The sequence below is a fragment of the Crocodylus siamensis genome, chromosome 14 (assembly GCF_052110815.1).
Source record: "Crocodylus siamensis isolate JL-2025a chromosome 14, ASM5211081v1, whole genome shotgun sequence".
NCBI lineage: Eukaryota > Metazoa > Chordata > Crocodylia > Crocodylidae > Crocodylus > Crocodylus siamensis.
The window spans coordinates 14,994,501-15,015,278 of record NC_143408.1 but is presented as its reverse complement, the minus strand read 5'-3'; the positions used below and the strand labels follow the sequence as shown (position 1 = coordinate 15,015,278).

The 20,778-nt window shown below is 42.5% G+C and overlaps 1 protein-coding gene across 6 annotated transcripts in view; it reads left to right on the top strand.

Moving 5' to 3' along the window:
• Window positions 1-20,778, top strand: part of CDON (cell adhesion associated, oncogene regulated) — a 189,409-nt gene that overhangs the window by 99,205 nt on the left and 69,426 nt on the right. Inside the window, exon 2 of one of the 6 annotated variants that reach the window (XM_090027844.1) lies at window positions 8,480-9,100. The exons of the other annotated variants lie outside the window; for them this stretch is intronic. The gene's annotated coding sequence lies outside the window, so the exon portion shown is untranslated. The remainder of the gene's footprint in view (window positions 1-8,479; window positions 9,101-20,778) is intronic. 6 annotated transcript variants of the gene reach the window in all.

The window sequence follows — 20,778 nt, the reverse complement described above, 5'->3', positions numbered from 1 at the left end:
TATTCTTCTGCTTTCTTATTTATGGGAACTAGAAGGAAGTGAAGAAAACTACATTGACTTACTGCTTCTGGGATCTTGGAATAGAAATGAAATCTCTCATGCCTTTCTAAATTTTGTATTGACTCTCTTAAGAGTTCAGCATCACCTGACAGGTCCCTACTGGTGACTTCAGCATTCCACAAGATTTTGTTGTTACATCTCACTTGTACAATGGGGAGCAGCCCATTTCTTTTGTTACCTTTGTGGGCCTTTCTGAATTCTGTGTATGCTCCTCTTACTATAGAATTACCAATGACAATAGCTTACTTTCTTTAAGAATTCTTGGTAATAGCATACTGCAAGGATGTCTTTAAGATATATTCCCTGAAGGTTTTTTAATATCTCCAAAGTGAAGTTCATAGGTGGTTGACTATCTACTAATGATTAGATGTTCTTTAGTGGGTTGAATGTGTCCTAGTTCTGTTCTTCCTTGGTCACCTGTCCTCAAAGTTTTTGCGTTCTCCACTTCCTTATGTCCAGGCCTTACCCCTCTGATGTCTGTGGCAATTATTTGCAATTAATTTGTCCAAGAACTCCCTCTTGAATGCTACATAGTGGCATTTGCACTTCCAGATCACTTCTCTTTTTCTAGGTGGAGGGGACTGTACGATACACTTTGTCTTTCGGTAGAGAAGAGAATAAAATGGATGGAGGCTGGTCTTAATAGTTGAGCAACAAAAGAATATCTTGCTGCTCAACCCCTACTTGCACAGAACTGTATTACCCCTTCAGAACAGATTTGCAGTCTGTTCTATCAAACAAATACATGAGGAGACACTTACTTTTGCATAGGTGGTGCGTGTGTGTTTCAAACTGTCCACACTCCACACACCCTGCCCCCAAGCAAAACAGTGCTTTTCAGGCCCCAGTTTCAGGAACCATTTAAATGTAAAAGAAAAAGCCTTCCAGAAGTCCCTGTCTTGTAGGTACCTTCTTCCAAAGAACAAATTTCTTGGGAGGATACACTCCTCCTCCAGGAGAGTTGTTTAACTGTGGTACTGTCATACACAAAGAGGACCTTTTAAAATGCATACATACTGTTTTTGTCTGGTTGGAGAAAGTATGTTTTTTGTCATGTCAGATATGCTGGTATAATTTCTCACAGCTGTTGTAGATCGCATTCAGTTATCTACTCTTGCCAAATATTTAAGCTAAATAGTAGTGCTTTTTCTGTCCTAAATAAGATGCACCTTTCAAAAGTCCTTTACTTGTTCTCATTTTGAGACTATGGAAAGACATGGTAAAATGTAAGCCAAATTTCTCCTAAAGTTTGTTAGAGCCCATTCCTTCTAAGTGGCTATTTTATGCTGGTATTAACTTTGGGGAGCCTCTTGTTTCTCAACAACCTTTTCAAAATATTCTAGCACTCTAGAAGCTTACTGCCTAAACATTCTGCAATGACAGTGTATCACAGCTTGACGAGGTTTGAGTTACCTCTAATAAAATGCAAGCTAAGCAAAAGAAAAAAAGACAAGACTCTTGGAATAAAAGAAGTTTTCTGTTCTTGGCACTAATCTTTATTACAGAATGAAATGGGAAGGTGTACTGTGTAAGCATGTAATAAGGACACTGGTAATGGAAGATGTGAAAAGATATTTTAGTAAACCTTTATAGAAAGGAATATTTGGCTCAGTTAAATCATTCTGAAGTTGGATTTTGCTAGGGATGGATTCTGAGGTTAAGGCTTCTCGTGTTTAAGTTGTGCTTTCAAACTGTTGTGCAGTCTAAATGTAATAAGAGTAGATTTTAGGATTGCAAGTTTAAATGATGTGGTGGTAGTATTGTGCCAAGAGTTAAGTGTGGCATTGGTCTCAAGTTTCTTTAACACTGTAAGTTGACCTCTCTTGGAGCAGATGAGAGCAAATGAATGAATCTTTCAAGTAATGGAAAATTAGCAATAACTTACTATGTTCTGGACACTTACTATATGGGTTCTAGAGGGCAAGCATGAGCCAGTGCAGTTTGGGTTTGTATTTTAGACTTTGAAATTAGCCTGTATCCTGTTTGGTATGTTTTTATCATTATTATTTACTGTGGCAGGAGAACTTAATGTGAAGTAAACTTATTTTATGGACATGAGCATCTTGTGTGTATGTATGCTTTATATGCATGGATATTAGACACTCCAAACCAAGACAAGTTATAATTTTTAAAAACCACTGTTTTCCAAAATCCTGAAATTACTGTGGGAAAGACATTAGCAAGGCCAGTATGTTCAGCTGAAGATTGAAAGCTTTCTGTAACAGGTCTATACCATGTTCCCTTGCAAAGTCTAAGGGAACTGATGTATAAATGCCAAGTTTTTAACCCCCTCCCTCCCTTTTCCCCCATAGGTTGTGGGTTAAAACCATAACAGGAGTGAAGCCCTACTCTCAGCTATAAATGTAAGCTCTGTCTGTTTTCACTCTAGAAATGTATACACTGCAGAAGGTAAATGCTAGCCTGGTTAACATAAGTTAGTCATTATTTATTCAGGAACTGGTAAGCCTTTGATTGTAGTTGACAATAGTAATATAATATCAAGGTTTTCACCTCTCTGTTACTGTCTCAGTCTACAAGGTGTCCTTAAAAACAAAAGTAAACATTCACTGTCTTTAACAAGTTTAAACAAAAACATATAGTAGTATTTCTGCTTAATCTTGTTATTCATAGCAGCTGGCTGATACACATATAAGGTGAAATTTGCTCTCCCTGTAGAAGACCTTTCTGGCATTTATGTGGAGCTCAGGCCTAATTCAGGTCTCAAGTGCCATGAAACTCTGACCCCTTTACTGTGGTTAGTGGTGCAGTATTAAGAAGATAATTAAGTGGATGTGTTGAAAGAAAATGCAATAGTCTATAGGTTTTGTGGACGGTATAACTAAAACTTCTAAGAAATTCCAAATGGTTTCTGTAAGTATTTTGAAAGGCCATGGCAGTGTAGGACAGAAGATTTGTGAGTTGATCAGTGATTTCTTTCAGTTTACCTGAAATTGCAGCTAGATTAATCTCAGGCATTTTTTGTAAAAGTATCTCTAGCGACTTAGACTTGCTTTGAAGGCTCTCATTTGGGGTCACTGTTCTACACTTGGGCTCACTTAAACATAGGATGTGGCTATGTGGGCAAAACAGTTGTTTGTGTATCAGGTTAACTTGATTGAATCTTCCATTAATATTTGTGATGCTGCTGTTTAATAATCTTTATCTCCCTTGAGCTGGTGTTGGTTGCCCTATTTTGCTAGTAATGATAGCCTCCATGGTAAATCACAGGAGTTTTTATCTCTGAGACAGCATGGTCCTATTCCACTGAGAGCTTTACAGATCAATGCTGCAAACTTGGAAGCTTAGCTTTAAATATTTGTGATGTGTGCTAGCTTTATGATTTCCTCATAACTCTTATCTAGACCTTATGAGAGTGAGAGGTTATTTGTTTTGTTTTATTAAGGTAGTGCTCAAAGTCTCATCTGGACTAAAGCTCACTTTGGGACCTATTCAAGTACATAGTCCCTTAGAGACTAGAATCTCTAATTTTGAAACCAGCCTCAGTATATGCGTGTAGGACAAAAATAGAAAGATGAGAGTAATAAAAACGATTTCTGTTACTACAGCCTAATGATAAATCTGTGAAAATGTATAAATAACCGGAAGATAAACTCTAGTCTTTTCAACTGCCATTTCACCTAGCTGTCATTCATTAGTACAGACAGGGCTGTCTATCTTTCTAGTGGCAGGGGGTTGGACTCCATTTGGGCTGCATGTCTGTGGGCCCTACCTAGGCAAGTACGACACAGGTGTGTCCCGTGTCCCCCACCCTCCACTGCTGCACCAGCTTGTCTGAATGGAGTGGACAGTCATCTCATTAACCAGAGAGGAAGTAATGGCCCTTAGATATTGGCAAGAATGAGTCCAGCATAACTTCATGCTTTCTTGACTGCATACTATATGGGATTTTAGTATAGGTTTCTGAATGTTTTTGTTATTTACTCCACTCAGACTAAGAGCAATAGAATAGTAAAGGGTGATTAAAGACAGACTCCCAATATACGTAACAAGAAAATGAAAAGACATTATTTAGCCTAGTAAGGAGGTTTGATTGCAAAATTTACACTTATGGAAAGTGATAGTCCAAAATGATCAACAGGTCTTTTTTTCCACAAGGTTTTTAGTGAAATTGTGTAATTCACTGCTGTAGGATCTAGACAGGAATCCTACCTGTGCTTCAGCCTTCAAGCTTTACTGTGGCTCAAGGGAGCCTCGTATGCCCCATGAGTTTACAGACTCCTACTAACCCCTAAGATAGCAGTAGGTTGAGTTGCTATAAATTTTTGCTGCAGGTATGGATTTAATAGTTGTACTTCCCTCAAATAGATCACAAGTAGAATAGATCACTACAGGATGCAACAGAACAATTTGAAGCTGCTGATAAGCCAGTTGAAAATACCTCTTGCCTGTGAGGGTTGTTGCAAGATGTCAGTGGATACACAGGATTAGACTACTATCTGAAATTGCAGTGAATTCACCAACTTTTGCTGTATTTGTAGTAGTTTGCACTTGCAACCACATAAACTCATATTTAGTTTTTCTTTAAATTCAGATCCGTGAGAGGTAAACCCATGAGAGCCAAACCCTCTGCTAGTTCTAGTTAATGTACTTCCAATGTGTGAGGATCTATCCCTAAATATTTTTCTGATGCCTTAAGCAAACTGATCATGTCAGTCTTTTTTCATTTCTACTTCATTGATTCTGTTGGTAGGATTGGTAAAGTTACAAACAAAGTTAACCTTCTTGATAGTTAAATATGAGGCCTCCTTTGAAAAAAACAGTGTGCCTTATCCACTGTATTGAAATCTGTGGTAACATGTATGTACAGTTGACTCATTGGCTTTTTGGGAATCTGGCTCAACTATGAAAAAAGTATGTCCTTGTTTGGACCGTTTTCATATAGTTTCATCATTGTGTGCGTTGTTTGTAGGATTTTTTGTAAAAAGTTCACTTCAAAATTAAAGTAGTTTGAGAAATAGTAGGGGATCGCTTCATGTTGAATAATTTAGAAGTTGTTTTAATACTGCTGCAAATTTACCTGGAGCTTAACAAATGTAATTCCCATACCAAAGTATATATACTCCAAAGGTCACCTCAGTAGTTCAGGGTGGGGATGGGATTATTAGTGAGAAGATGGTATTCCTCGTAATATTTTTAAGGACTGTTTGACACGAGGTGAGAGGGCATTTGGTATTAAAGAAACAGTCTTCCCTAAGTATAAGTGTCATATGATAGATGCAAAACCAAAAGTGGAAGAAATGGAAAACTTTAAGCTGTATATACAAAGCCACTAAAATGATGACAATATGCACTGGGACAGTACTGCCTCAGGTGTGTGCCAATACTTGTTTGCTCAGTGCTGCACAAATATGGCTGTGGAGGAACTTGCCAAAGCTCATTGATACATGTACAGAAATGTATTAAGGTGGATGTGCTCCTGGTGTAGCAGGGCGAGTGTCCTGTCAGGGATTGCAGTCTGTCGCTGTGGTACTGCTACCTGGCACCACCATGGAAAGGTGCTTGTCTTTTGGAACAGAAATTTAAGCTAAGACAAAATCCTGCCTTAAAAAAACTCTGTCAGGAAGCTGAGAGCACTTTTTTTTTTTCTTCTTCAAGGTGAAGGTATCACAGCCAAACCAGGACATCTTGTAGCTTCGTATTAGGAAGAAACGAGACAAGGATGTGTCAGTTTTAGATTATCTAAAGCTTTGAAAGAGGACAGCAATCTTGTATTTTGAGGCTTACACCCGCTGTTATGGAGCCAGTAGTGTAGTGCTAAAACCAGCGACTGTATCCAGATGATAGTATTCTAAAGATCCGCGTTTACAGATTACTATTTTATAAACCACATTTAAATAAATCATTGTTATTTAGGGATTTAAAAATACTTGTAACCCAGAAAAACTGTATGTTAAGGCAGATGTTTTGTCCCTAATTGTCTTCTGGGGCTGGAAAGTTGGGCAACGTGAGATCAATTTGCAATGCTGTGAACCATGCAGAGTATATTAGCAGGGCATAAGGGGAACTACTGCCCCCGGCCTACTGCACCTGGCAGCACAGTTTGGGGTGGAGGTGAGCAACCAATAGTGGCAAAAAAACACAGGTTAGGGACTATTTAGAAAAGCTGGACACACACATTCATGGGACTGGATGTGATGCACTTGAGGGTGCTGAAAAGAGGTGGCTGATGCGATTGCAGAACTGCTCACCATTGTCTTTGATAACTCAAAGTCATTAGGAGAGGTCCCAGATGATTGGAAAAGGGCAAATATAGTGCCCATGTTTAAGAAGGCGGAAAAAGGAAGATCTGGGGAATTACAGGCTGGTCAGCCTCACCTCAGTCCCTGATAAAATCATGGAGCAGGTCCTCAAAGAATCCATTTCTAAGCACTTGAAAAGAAGATGATTAGGAACAGTCATCATGGATTCACCAAAGGCAAGTTATGGCTGACCATCCTGATTGCCTTCTCTAGCAAAATAGCTGGCTCTGTGGATGTGGGGAGACCAGTGGATGTGGTACACCTTGACTTAAGCAAGGCTTTTGAAAGCATCTCCCACAACATTCTCTCAAGAAAGCTAATGTGTGGGTTGCATGAATGGACTGTAAACTGGATAGAAAACCAGCTGGATTGTCAGGCTCAAAGGGTAGTAGTTAATGGCTGTCTCTAGTTGGCATCTGGTATCAAGTGGAGTGCCCCAGCACTTGGTCCTTGGGCTGGCTTTGTTCAATATCTTCTTTAGCAATCTGGAAGATGGCATAGAGCTCATCTTCAGCAAGTTTGTGGATGATACCAAGCTGAGGAGAGTAGCAGATATGATGGAGAGTAGGACTAGGATTAAGATGGACCTAAACAAATGGAGGATTGGACCAAAAGAAGTCTCATGAAGTTCAGCAAGTACAGTCTTGGACTTAGGATGGAACCATCCCGTGCACTGGTACAGACTGGGGACCAACTGGCTAAGCAGCAGCTCTGCAGAAAAGCACCTGGGGGTTACAGTGACAGTGAGATGAATGTGAGCCTTGTTGTGAAGAAATCTAACAGCATACTGGGCTGTATTAGTAGGAGTGTTGCTAGTAGATTGAGGGAAGTTACTATTTGTTCTATTTGGCACTGGTGAGGCCACATTTGGAGTACTATGTCCAGTTTTAGCCCCCCACTACAGAAGGATGTGGATAAATTGGATAGAGTCCTGCTAGAGGGCAGCAAAAATGGTTGGGGGTCTGGGAGACATGACTTGTGAGGTGAGGCTGCGGGAACTGGGTTTATTTAGTCTGGAGCACAGAAGACTGAGAAGGGATTTAATGGCATTGAACTACTCAAGTGTGGTTATGTAGATGGAGCTAGACTGTTTTCAGTGGTGGTAGATGACAAACCAATTAGATATAGTTTCAAGTTGCAGCAAGGGAGGTTGAGGTTAGATTTTGGGGAAGGAACTTGGGGAAGAAACTTTCTCACATGGAGGGTAGTCAAGCATTGGACCAGGCTACCCAGAGAGGTTGTGGGTTCTCTGTCCTTGGAGGTCTTTAAGACCTGGGTCGAGATAGTTGGGGCTGGTCCTACTTTGAGCAAGGGGTTAGACTAGATGACCTTGTCAGGTCCCTTCCAGCCCTAATTTTCTATGATTCTTTTGATTTTGTTTCACTATGAGGTAATATTAAGCTTTGCAAGTACAGGGCCTAAAAGTAGAATTTAAGTAAATTCTAACGCACAACTGAAAAAAATGACAAACTGGTGTGGTAAAAGACTGGTTTCCAACCAGGCCCCAAAATATTATTATTTTTTCTTTCCTTAATAAACCTCCTAACATGTAATATCTTGTCATCAATAAAACCGCACACATAATTGTCCAGGGCAAGACAATGGTTCAGATTAGTTTTAGAAAACCCAGCCCTAGAGACTAACAGAATAAATAGACTAGTATGGTTCTGCTTCATACCCTTTCCCAAAGCTTGGAAAAACAAGCATCTTCTATGCCCTGAAAGTCTACAGTTTCAGATTACGTTGGACCAAGATGAGGTGCCTATTCTAAAGTTGAAGGGCCCATTAGACACTTCCCTCTAGTTTACATCAAGTAAGCTTGAGCTCTTTTACCATCAGCTGTTGTTACTTGGAATATCACAACCTGGCAGGTATCATGTCACGCAGGACTTTGGTTAGAAATATCACCTGAAGATTTACCTAAAACAGTTCATAGTCATCTCTCTTAGTGTGCAGTGTGAAGAAAACAGACAGTTGCTTTCTACATTTAGCTTTAGTTTGTAGTGGTCTAAGTGTGCCTAAGTGGTTTGCATGCTTATCTACCACCTGAGCTCAAGTTAAGTCATCTTCTGCTTAGAATAGCAAAGATTAACTTCTATATCCTTTTGTCAGAAAAAGCATTTGAATGACAGAATAAAAAACCCCCCTGTACTTTGTAGGTTGGAGGATGGTGAAAGGAAGAAAGGAGCATATGTAAAGATCATTGCGAGAAACCTCCTGAACTGTCTCCTTCCACTTGCTGACAGGAGACAATTCAAGTTGCTGGAGAAGTACCATTGATGCTGCCTATGGAAGATCTTTTAAATCCAGTAGGAAGACGGATGCATCAATGTTAGCATCTTCTCGCAAGCAAACATCATGAATTTTGAGGCAATGATTTTTTGGCATCATCTTCTCTGGGCTGGTCACATTATCTAGGTGTCTGACTCCAGACTACCGAAGCAAGTTTTATTCTCCCAGCTCAAGAGGAGGGCAGAGGAATCGCTTCAAGGACGTCCTCAAGGCCAACTTGGAAAAAATGCAACAATTGACATCAACTTGCTGGAGACTATCATCCAGAACTGCTCCAAGTGGAGGAAGAGTCTGCTGTAAGGATCTCAGTACTTTGAAACCTCACAATGACAACAGGAGACAAAAAAGTGGGAATGGCAGAAACAGTATGTTGCAGAACACATCAGGAATCCAGAAACACCCACCCCACATGGAAACACGTGCCTGAGTTGGAGTAGAGCAGGAGTGGACAATTTTATTTCAGCCAGAGGGCTGCTTAAAGAGTTTTGGTGAGCTATTGAAGTCCACAAGCATAGCCCTACCCCTTGACAGGTGCCCCACCCCCCTGGCTGCCATTTTGAGACTCGAAGTTCTACCCCTGGCCTTTGCCATGAAGTCCCTCCCCTTGCCAGTATTCCTCCCTCAAGTCCCTCCCCTTGTCAGTAATCTTTCTTTCCTCCCCCAGTATTCTTTGAAAAAGGGAGCAGGAGGGCACACAAGCCCCCATGGCTCACCAAAGCATCCGGGAATGTATCCTAGCTAAAAGGGAGGCGTACATCCAATGGAAGGGAGGGGCCATCACCAGGGAGGATTATACTGCGGTTGCTTGGGGATGCAGGGGGGCGGTCAGGAAGGCCAAGGCGGAGGTGGAACTGGGACTAGCTTCCCAGATTAAGGACAACAAGAAGTCCTTTTTTAAATACATAGGGGGCAAAAAGAAGGTACCAGGTAATGTGGGGCCCCTGCAAGACACGCTAGGAAATTTGGTTGTCTCACCAGATGACAAAGCTAACCTATTTAACGATTTCTTTGCCTCCATTTTCCTGAGCAGGGACCAGATCAGCCCCCCCACTGGGCCCCTTCAGGCCCCAGGGGAGGTGCACCTAGGCCAAGGGTCAGGGAGGATCTAGTCAGGGAACTTCTGGAGGGACTGGATGTATTTAAATCAGCTGGTCCTGACGATCTCCATCCCATGGTGCTGAGGAAATTAGCTGAGGTCATTGCAGGACCCCTGGCATGGCTTTATGAGCACTCGTGGTGCTCTGGTTGGTGCCAGAGGACTGGAAGAGGGCCACCGTGGTTCCCATCTTCAAAAAAGGGAGGAAGGAGGACCTGGGAAACTATAGGCCAGTTAGTCTTACCTCTATCCTGGGTAAGCTTTTTGAGAGAGTTATTCTGGCGCATGTCCATGAGGAGCCAACAGGGGAGATTATGCTTAGGGGCAACCAACACAGGTTCATTAGAGGCAGGTCCTGTCAGACCAACCGGGTGGCCTTCTACGACCAGGTAACCAAATCCTTAGATGCAGGGGTAGCAGTGGACATAGTCTTTCTGGACTTCAGGAAGGCCTTCGACTCTGTCTCTCACCCCGTTCTCATTAAAAAATTGGGGGACTGTGGTGATGACACCTACACAGTCAAATGGGTCACTAACTGGCTGGAGGGCTGCACCCAGAGAGTGGTGGTGGATGGGTCATTTTTGACCTGGAGGGATGTGGGCACTGGGGTCCCCCAGGGCTCAGTCCTCGGGCTTGCACTGTTCAACATCTTCATCAGTGACTTGAACGAGGGGGTAAAAAGCACCCTGTTCAAATTTGCTGATGACACTAAGATATGGGGGGATGTGGGCACACTAGAAGGGAGGAGTAGGCTACAATTGGACCTAGACAGGTTACAGGGCTGGGCAGTTGAGAATAGGATGGGATTCAACACTGACAAGTGCAAGGTGCTGCACCTGGGGAGAAAGAACCAGCCCTATACCTACAGGCTGGGGAACTCCCTTCTCGTCAGGGCAGAGGCAGAAAAGGATCTTGGAGTTATCATTGATGCCAAGATGAACATGGGCTGGCAGTGTGGAGAGGCAGTCAGGAAGGCCAACTGTACCTTGTCATGCATCCACAGATGCATCTCGAGCAGGTCCAAGGAGGTGATCCTCCCCCTCTATGCGGCACTGGTCAGGCCACAGTTGGAGTACTGCGTCCAGCTCTGGGCACCGCACTTCAGGAGGGATGTGGACAGCATGGAGAGGGTCCAGAGAAGGACCACTCGCATGATCGGGGGACAGCAGGGCAGGCCCTATGAGGAGAGGCTACGGGACCTGAACCTGTTCAGCCTCCACAAGAGAAGGCTGAGGGGGATCTAGTGGGCTGTTACAAACCAGTCAGAGGGGACCAGCAGGCACTGGGGGAGTCCCTGTTCCCCGCAGCACTACTAGGAGTGACTAGAAATAATGGTCACTAGCTAGCCAGAGGGCAAATTCAGATTAGACATCAGGAGGTGCTACTTCACGGTCTAGGATCTGGAACCAACTTCCAAGCGAAGTGGTGCTGGCTCCTACCCTGGGGGTGTTTAAGACAAGGCTAGACAATCACCTTGGTGGGGTCGTTTGACCCCACTACTCTTTTCTGCCATGGCAGGGCGTCAGGCTTGTTGATCTGCTCAGGTCCCTTCCGACCCTACTAACTATGAAACTTCCTGTCGTTTAACAACACACACGCATCATAGCTGAAGTGCCTGCTTTGCAATGGGGTAAAACAGGAGCACTTTAATTTTTTATGCAAAATGTCACTGTACTAGAATTTTATCTTTGAGTTCCAGCTCTCTTCTGAGTGTAATTAGCAGCACAGTGATTCTTATTACAGCTGGCAGCCACTCACTGTTGCCCTTTTCTGTTTGTGACCCCTGTGGTCCTGATGACCTTTCCTGGGGTTAGTTGTGGGCCCTTTTCATTGTTATGGGCTAAAAGTGGCTCATGTGGAGTTGATTATTTCCTTGTTCGTCTGGCCGTTTTGGTGCCATAACTCTAAGTCACTTCCATTTTCTTCTGCTTTTGGCTGACCACAGTAAAAGGAAATGCTTTTGCTGGCGACAGGATCAGTTTGCATGCTTGGCTGACTCGATTGAGACCCTGGAGGAGGAGGAGGAAGGGTAATGAACACTGTAGCTGTACATTTGCTTATTAAAGGTTGATGCTAATGACTGAGTGATCACTGGGCATTCTTTAAAAATGATGCTTAAGTAAGCTTATTTCCCTTCCAACGACATCAGACCTTCCTATCAGCACAAAACCTATTGACTGTGTTCTCCACGAACAGCCACAGTATTTTTTTTTTTCAAGGTTTGCAGGCTACTGGTTTCCCTCACTTTATGCGAGTTCTGTTTGTGCGAATTTGCTCTTATGTGATGACCCTTTTTATACCAAAAAATTCATTATATGCGAGGTAAAATCACTCTTATGCGATCAGTGTGGTGGAAGCCCACAGCCAGCTGCTTTGTGCCGCATTTGGCATGCACCAAAGTATAGCCTCCTGTGTGGATCTGTGCTCCTTGCTCATTGTCTGCGACACGTGTTTCTGAGTTGCCAGCCCCATTATGATGGGGGTGTGCTCTGCTTGTGTGTACTGTCTGCTGTTGGTGAGTACCAAAATTGTTTTGGAAAAGTGGTAGAAATGGCTCTGGGGGTCAGTACAGTCGAGGTCTTGGAACGTGTCCCTATTTGTTGCGTTGTAAAGTGGATTGTCTCTGTGAATTCAAGTTGTGCCATTTTCCAGGAACACATGTACAGCATAAAGCAGGGAAACCTGTACATTTGTGTAGTGAATGTATTAGTTGTACAGTATGTATGAGAATTCATCAATGTTGTTTGTTCACTGCTTCAAGGGATTTCATAGCTACGAAAAGAATAAACTCCAGAAGTTAGAAGTTAAAACTGATGTGCAGAATATCAGTTGCTGCTGAGTTTCTTACCAGAGTCCAAATAAAAAGCAGCTAGTGAAGTGTATATGCCAGCTGTTACACTCATTTTGCCAGACCCCAGGAGGACAGCATGAGGACAGCTAATGATCAAAGGCTCTGCTGATCACTGAGTCGACTGCCAAAAGAATGTCTGCTTACTTTCTCTGGCAGTACCATACCTCCCCCCCACTTTTTTTTTAAAGGTGCCTCAGTGTGAAATGTAATGATCCACTCAACTTGCTTACACTTCACTTCAGCTGTAGTGTTTTGGTTGATTTTAGGGGATTTGATTTGTGAAAATCTTGAATTCAGTTTCTTTTGAATTTGTTCCATTGTGTTGATACAGTGAAGACTTTAGAGAACAAATTAAAAAGACAATTTTTCTGAAACTTTGTATGGGCTAGAAAAACATAACATAGTTCAACTTTGAGAGACTAGAAAATATGATGTGGCAATATTTACTGGACTTCAGTTTTTAAAGTGGGAGATGCCATTCCTGGACAGAAACCAGAAGTCCTTGGAATCTCAACGCCAGTTTATTCACAGTGAAAGAGTAGGCTCTGCTGTCATTTCTGACCTTTAGCGTTCCCACAGGTATGGAGGCTTTGTTTGGGACTAAGAAAAAACAAATCATCATCTTATTTAAAGAGGAGTACCTGTAAGTTCTTACAAGTAGCATGGATGACATGGAGAAGTTTGTCTTGGGTAGTAAAGTTGCATAACAAGGTAGCAACACTGGAGAAGAAAATAGATACTTTATCCATAGTGGAAATTGCCTCTTTTCTATTATTTCATTACAGCCATCAGGCTAGATGTAGGGTGGCCACTAACGCATCCCCAGAGTACAGGACATCTCCTTGGTGAGGGGTGGGACCACCAGCCCACTTGGACAATCAACAGCAAGGGGAGGAGCCACCACAAAAAGACTGCTATTTGGTCCGTAAACCCCATGCCAATGAACGTGTGGCATCCTGTGAAACGTGGGAGAGCAAGTGCTAGGATTAGCAGCAAGTTTGTGAGCCTTTGCAGTTCAGCCAGCAGGGAGTCTCACCTCCCTCCCCCTACATCAGTGGTTTCCAAAGTGGGGTGCGCAAGACAATGGGGTGTGGGAAGAAAATATTAGAACTTCTATTATATTTCTATTTATATAAATATACATATATTGGGGACACGTGCTCAAAAATTTTTTACTGATAGGGGTGCGCGATCAAAAAAGTTTGGAGACCACTGCCCTACATCACGGTTTCACATATCCCACAGCTCTGCCGGTTTCTCCAGACAGTCCAGCCTTGAAAATAGGGCATACTCTGTGGGTACAAAAACAGTGACGAGAGCCTGCCCCAGTCCCACAGGAGTTCCAGCAGACACAAACGCGGTGCTCCACCTGCCTGCTCTCAAAACCATTACCTTGTGCCGAGGCTGCCCAGCCCTGGCAGCTCAGCTCAGCTCCCCCAGGGCCCAGGTCTTCCCACACATGCCAGGGAGCTCAGACATGCAAGTGCCCCAGCTCTCACTGTGCCTGCACGTGCATTGCAGCCACAGCTTGTCACGCAGGCACAAAGCAGCCAGCCCCTGGGATCCTCTGCCTCCCTCTCTTCTGCCTTGGCTAGCTTGAGACCCCTCCCCTCCTGGCCGTGCACTGTCCGACCTCTAGGCGCAGCCAATAGAATTGTGAGGACAAATGATTGACATGCATTTCCACTGATGAACTGAAAAACAGGACTTCTTGCAATCCGTTCCTCATTCAGGAATGGATAGGGGGCAAAGGGTTTAAACACAGGGCAGTCTGGTATAAAACAGGACCAATGGCCACCCTAGGTAGATGTCAAAGTAGCACTTAAATGTGATAGCACTTGAGTATACAATGGTTAGTGAGCAGGGGTAACTAACTGTCTGTTATAATGTTTATATTACAGTAGCATTTAGAGGCCTTATTTCAGTGGGGAGCCTGTAGGATACGGTAAATAACAAGCTTTACCTTGGTGTCTTACAGTGTGAAATACGAGCCAAACCAGCACAAGTAAGAGGGAGTTTTGGGGTGGTTGGCTGTTTCTATGAAAACATTTTCATACTATTTAAAATGATGAATAAAGTCTGTTTGACTAGCATTAGTTCAGGTGCCCTGCCACCATTCTGAAGCATAAATAGACGGAACATGGAGGCTGCTGGAGCACATTAATTAGCATGGCCCAGCATTCTCGATTCATCAAGTCTGCTCTGATGTGTATTAATTAGTACGCATCGAGGCAGACATCTGACACGTGTAGGTGCCCCATGTGACCCACAAATCCATTCAGCCCAACTTTGAACGTAATACTCTGTCTGCATTGCAGCTATGGAGATGATTCTTTTAGCCTGTGAAGAGGAATACCCATTGTCAGTTAGCTTGCTTTTTTCTTTCCTTTTTTTTTTTTTTTTTAAATGTTACTGAAATCAAGAGCAAATAAAAGACCCGAGAACTTGCAGGGAGCATGAAGCAGTGGTTTACAGCATCTATTACAGCTAACACAAGTGATGACATTTCTTACAGCATGTGATACCATAAAGTATTCCTTTGATATCTTGGGTGCAAGTACTGTTCCAAGAGAAGTGTTGCAAAAGCTATTATGACAATGCAAACAGATTATTCAGGCTTTTTGCCCCTCTGTTCAGGTCCATATTTCTTCCATTCTAATGTCTGTCTCAACTTTGGCATTCTTTCTGTGCCCATACCAGTTTCAGGAATATCCTTAATTTGCCAGCAGGTGGCATCTTCACTTCCCAACTCTGAATTGATTGGCATTTATCTTCCTGGACTTCACATTGGCAAGGGGTCCTTTTAAAAATTGCATAGGAGTCCAACACAGTGCTGGTATTTTGATCCATGACAGGTGAAATGATGCAGCTAAAATATCTCTTTGAATTCAATTTAGTAGGCTACCTTAATATGTGTGTCCCCCCAAAACATTAAGCAGATTTCAGCAAACTGCTTTATGCAGAACTCTGCCACTGATTAACCACAAAATAAATTAAAGTTTATTCTGTCACAATACATATTCAGAAGATCCTTCATTTTCATGGATTTCATGGTTATTGATACGCCAGTATTACAAATAACTTATGGAGGGCAAATGGATCGGGTGCTAGACAGAAGTCATTGAAACACTACCGAGTGTTTCAACCCATGGGTATGGGTTTACAGAGTCATTGAAACACTCTGATTCATGTAGTTTGATCACCGGTGGTGGAAATATAGGCCTCCCCCACACTGCCCTAGTCTTGCGTGTTCTGCTAATGAGCTGGAGGGATCACCTGTAAGAGTGAAAAGGGAATTCATTCTCTAGGATCCTGCCTGCCCCTACGAGATTATAAACAGGTGCCAATTGTGATGACTTCTATGAAACAGGTAACTTTAAGGAGCCAAGTGGATTGATTTGTCCATTTTACTTATGCAATTGAATCATCATTGGGTGGGAAGTAACTAGCTGAAAGATGCTAACATTTTCTTTAGTGACTGTTACCAGATGTGAGTACAGTAAAAAGGAAGCTTTAGTGCAATGACTTAGCAATAATTATGACTTTGTTGACATATAAAGGTAACATCTTGTCAGTGTGTTTCTGAAAAGGCAGTTATTTGTGAACTGTAGGGAAATGAATTATGCTTCTGCTACTACTTTTTCAATGAATTGCCCAATAATTGACGGGTGCTGATTCAGGGGAGCTGATGAGCTCTGTGGGAATCTTCCTCTGCTGGGCCCCTGCCTCTGCACTATGAGCAGCCCAGGCAGGGCTGCTTCGTATATGGGTTTAAACCCATATGTTTGTATGTGTGAAGCTGGGACAGCGATCCTGGGCTCCAGCCATAAAGACAAGTTGAAAGGGTGCTGCAGGAAGCACAGTTTTGGGGACTAGTTCCCAGGGCTGGGCTCCCTATGCAATCAGACATACAAATGGACCTATCTCTTATCCCAGGATGCATGAATTGGGATCCAGGATCAGATCCCACCATGTCATTAAATGGATGTCTACCAGGAACCATCATCATGTGTTAAGTATAAATTCTGTTTTCTCACTGTTTGGGTTAGTTTCTTTGTGACCGTGGCTAGCAAAAACACTTTCTACAGGGAGTGTATCTTTTGCTTAAGCTCCTTTCAGTACTCATTAATGTAGTTATCCCTGTTATTGATACTTAGGGAGGGGAAGTCCCAGCTCTCCTTGCCCATAGCTCCCTTGTCTGCTTTGTTACTTCCTCCTCCTTTGTTTCTGCTCCCATGGGGTTTCTGGGAGTTGCAGTTCGAACTCATTAGAACAGTTCTAGAGGACTGCTTCCCCTGTTGTCACACAATTTAATCAGCCATCATTTTTTTCTTGCATCCCCTTTCTATAAATTTTGATCATTAACACTGGAAATATTTTTTGTCAGTCTGAGAGTGTGAGGTGAAATCAGCATTTATCAACATTTACCGATTTTAAAAAAATCAAATCCTGCTAAGCCTACAGATAATCCTAATGGAGGCAAGAGCATATGTATCACTTCCCTATCTGAGGCCACGAGGTGTGTGGGGAACTTTTACCGTGGGGCAAAGGCAGCTGTGTCAGCACCACCCTTACTGAGAACCACTGACAAAAGCTGACCACAGCATCACAGTGATTATTGATCAGGGGGCTGTCAAATTCAGAATTTTTCTGAAGACGAATCATGAATCTAAAAGGATTAGAACCACTGTGCCGTGTAGAAACAAAAAAACCTGCAGGTTAATCTCTTGTATATGGAAGTTCTGCATTTGTACGTCTGTTCTTTCTCACAGTATGTTCCTACCTGCCACACAAATGGCCTAGGAAAATAATATCTCAAATAAACTCCACACAGGTGCCCTCTGCACCAGGAAGTGGTAAAGTAAGTGGTAACTGGTACTTTTGCCAACACCCTAAATAATAGTTTATTGCTGAGTGGTAAAGAAATTTTATTGGTGTCTTGTGTGGCTACTCTTGATGATCAACCATCTTTCTCTCATCCTGCTTTCTGGTGCTTTTAATAATAATTGTTTTCGCTGTTATGTCAGAATGCTGGGGGGGGGAGGGGAGGGGTTTTCTCGCCCAAGAGTGTTGGTTACTTAAAGTAGCAGGTTTCTTAAAATACCATTTTCCATGGGAGTCAGATTTATGGATATCACATTCTGGAGAATTTCTAGTATCTATCCTTCTCTGTATGTGCACCCCTGCTTAAGTTTAAAGAAACCAGCTTTAAATCTGCCAAGGAAATACAGCAGCTGTTTATAATTGGTCTTGCATTTTTCTCTGAAGCATCATCAGCTTAAATTTCACACTTGTGTTATGCACTGTTTAGCTAATGCAGATGACAAGAGCTGAGCAGATGCTAATATATTTGGATATCAATTTCTACGGTCTTAAAACTAAATGAAAAGCAAGTACCCAAGCATGAATGATGCTTTCATATGTAAATACTCAAGACGCATTAAAATTGTTGTCCCGCTTGCAAGTTTCCAGCAGAAGATCCTTATTCACACATGTAGGTTTCTCTGTATCTAAGGTATGTTGTAATTGGCCTTGCTGTCCTGCAAGCCTGCTAAGAGCCAGATTGGTGGGTCAAAAGAAAGGAGTAGCTATTGCCACTGGCTGCTGAGAACATGGAAAGAGCAAGATAAAACCAAAGGAAATCAGAAACTGGATAAAGGAGATCCCGTAAGATAAGGTTTAGTTAAAAGCTAATGAGCTTTGCCTCCTTTAAAAAGACAGCTGCAGCATAACCCAGTAGCCCCATGTGCTGGCTGGGGTTAAAGTTGACCTAGAATATACATTTCATTGCTTATTATAAATAAATAGTTGAGGAACGATTTGGTAAAAAGAAACACTGTCCCCCAGCCTCATTGGAAAAGTGTTTTATGTTAACAAGTTCTCTGAGTGTTTACTTTGTCCTGTGTGCTTGCTAGTGGGGTGGATCTCCTGCCCTTGAACCAAGTGAGAATTCAAATAAACCAAAGCAGTTTCTACACAGCTAATATGTTTGCCATTTCTGTGCTACTGAAAACCTCTCTAAGCATTCTGCAAAGGAACTGGCAAAATGTTAGTTAGGTACTGGGAATTATTGGATAATTCTTGTAAGAGGGTTTCAGAAGTTGCCAACAATTCAATCTTGAATCTTTTCTAACAGAACCCTGTAAGTTCTCCATGAGCTTTTCAAATTGTGAGTATGAAGTGAATTGTGAGAGACAAGGACAAACAGTAAATAGTAAATAGATGTAGGAAATGTGGAGTGGTATGCTTCTAGCTGTTTCTGATACTGTTTTAATACTTTTTTTTACATGTTCATGCTGGAGTAACTTTCCTGAGATGATAGAGTAATGTAGTTATAGTTCTAATGAAACAAACAGTTGCTGTGTCTACGTTTATTTAAAAAACAAGGTAAACCTGACTTTTCAGGGGAGAGGTGATCTGATTTTTTTTTGTAGATTGATTAAATAGCTCCCTTATGTAATACCCAAGTGTTAAACCCTTCAGAGTTGAGATTTCAGTTTTTGTAGCAGTTTTCAATTGATCCCTTCAGCACATAAATTATACTGTGAAACACAAAACTGAGACCTCTTTGAATCTCTGGTCCATTTTGGCTTTAAAGGGTTTCTACAGATTATTTTCCCACATTGTAAAGGATATTGGCTATATTCTGCTAGTATCTTTTCTAATACCTTCAGTAATGAGCTTTTAGTTTTTGATGCCTTGGGCTGGAAACCTGAAGATAGTTAAATGTGTTGGAATTATTTTCCATATTCCACTATTCCCTCCCACTTTTTAGTCTCTGTGAAGTCTGAAACTTTAAAAAAAGAACATCTTACCATTTAGAGTGAGTACTTATGGAATACAAGGGGGCATCTAAAGTATTTAATATATTAGAAATCTTGTGTTAACTTCATAAATTCAACAATTTGAAATTGCAGAACCCAGGCATTTGAGGCTAGTCACAAGGCAATGTAAAATTCAGCTAAGCAATAGGAATATGTAATGATTGGGACTTGGCAGCTGTTGTCCATAAACTTGTATGTTGCTCCACCCATAGAGACACTTATGTCTGTGTAGTAGGCAAATGTGCAAAGTGGCTAGTATTTGCTTTGGATTCGGATGATTCAGGGGACAGTGATTCAGTTCAGTGATTCGAATCACTGTCCTAAATCAATTTGGGCAAATCTGATTCAGAGATTTGGCTGCTGCAAAATCTCTGAATCAATCAGGCTCATCCCCTGGAGCCTGGCAATGGCTGCCCTGCCTGCCCCAGCTCCTGGCACTTTAAAAAAAAAAAAAAAAAAAAAAAAAAGACCTGACTCACTCAGTGCTGCCAGGTGGGGGGTGATCCCCGCTGCCCTGTACTGCCCCATGCTGCATGGGGGGCTCCTCACAAGCCCCTTGACCCCCACTTGATGCTCCATCCTCCCTCCCCCCCCATAGGTGCCCTGCCTGGGCCAGCTCTGACACTAAGAAAAAAAAAAAGTGGTGGAGGGCAGGAGACTCATGGCATAGCCTCCCATTGAGTGGGGGGCAGCAGGGATGGCCCACCCACTTGGTGAGCACCGGGGCTTTTCTTTAAAGGGCCAGGAGCTGGGGGGAGGCAGGGCAGCCTTGGCAGGACTGGAAGAAGGTGGGGGCTGGGGGACTGGGAGAGGCTGGTAGGGGTCCCCCATGGTCTCCTAAGCCCTCCCCACCCCTAGTACTTACCAGCTGTGAGTCCAGGTCCAGCTCCCTGCTGTAGCCACTGCAGGCTGCCTGACTCATCAAAGCTCTCTGAATCTTTCCCAACAATTCATAGAGCTTTGAATAGATTTGGACCTTTAAATTGGTCCCCAGTTCGATCCAGATTTGGCCATTGAATCAGGCCAAATCTTCTCTGAATCAAATTGAACCCGAAGCTTTGCACAGTGCTACTGTGTAGAGTGCACAATGGATTTACATACCGTTTGCATATTTTTGTTTGTTTAGTATCTCTTTGCCATGGGTGTCCTGGCAGTTCTGCTGGTAAAATAGCAATACTGTATGTAACTCTGGTAAATAATACAAAACCTCAATTCCCCCCCTCCCCACTTCCCATTTTATAATTTTGTAGTCTTTGTAATGCATTAAAATTTTTAAATCTACAAACTTATTATTCGTCTCTGTGCAGTACTGTCCTAGAGTATTGTCATGCACTGAATGATGGAAAATCTCCTGGTCTTGAAGGTGTGAATGTACTTTGATTCTAGTTTCCAACC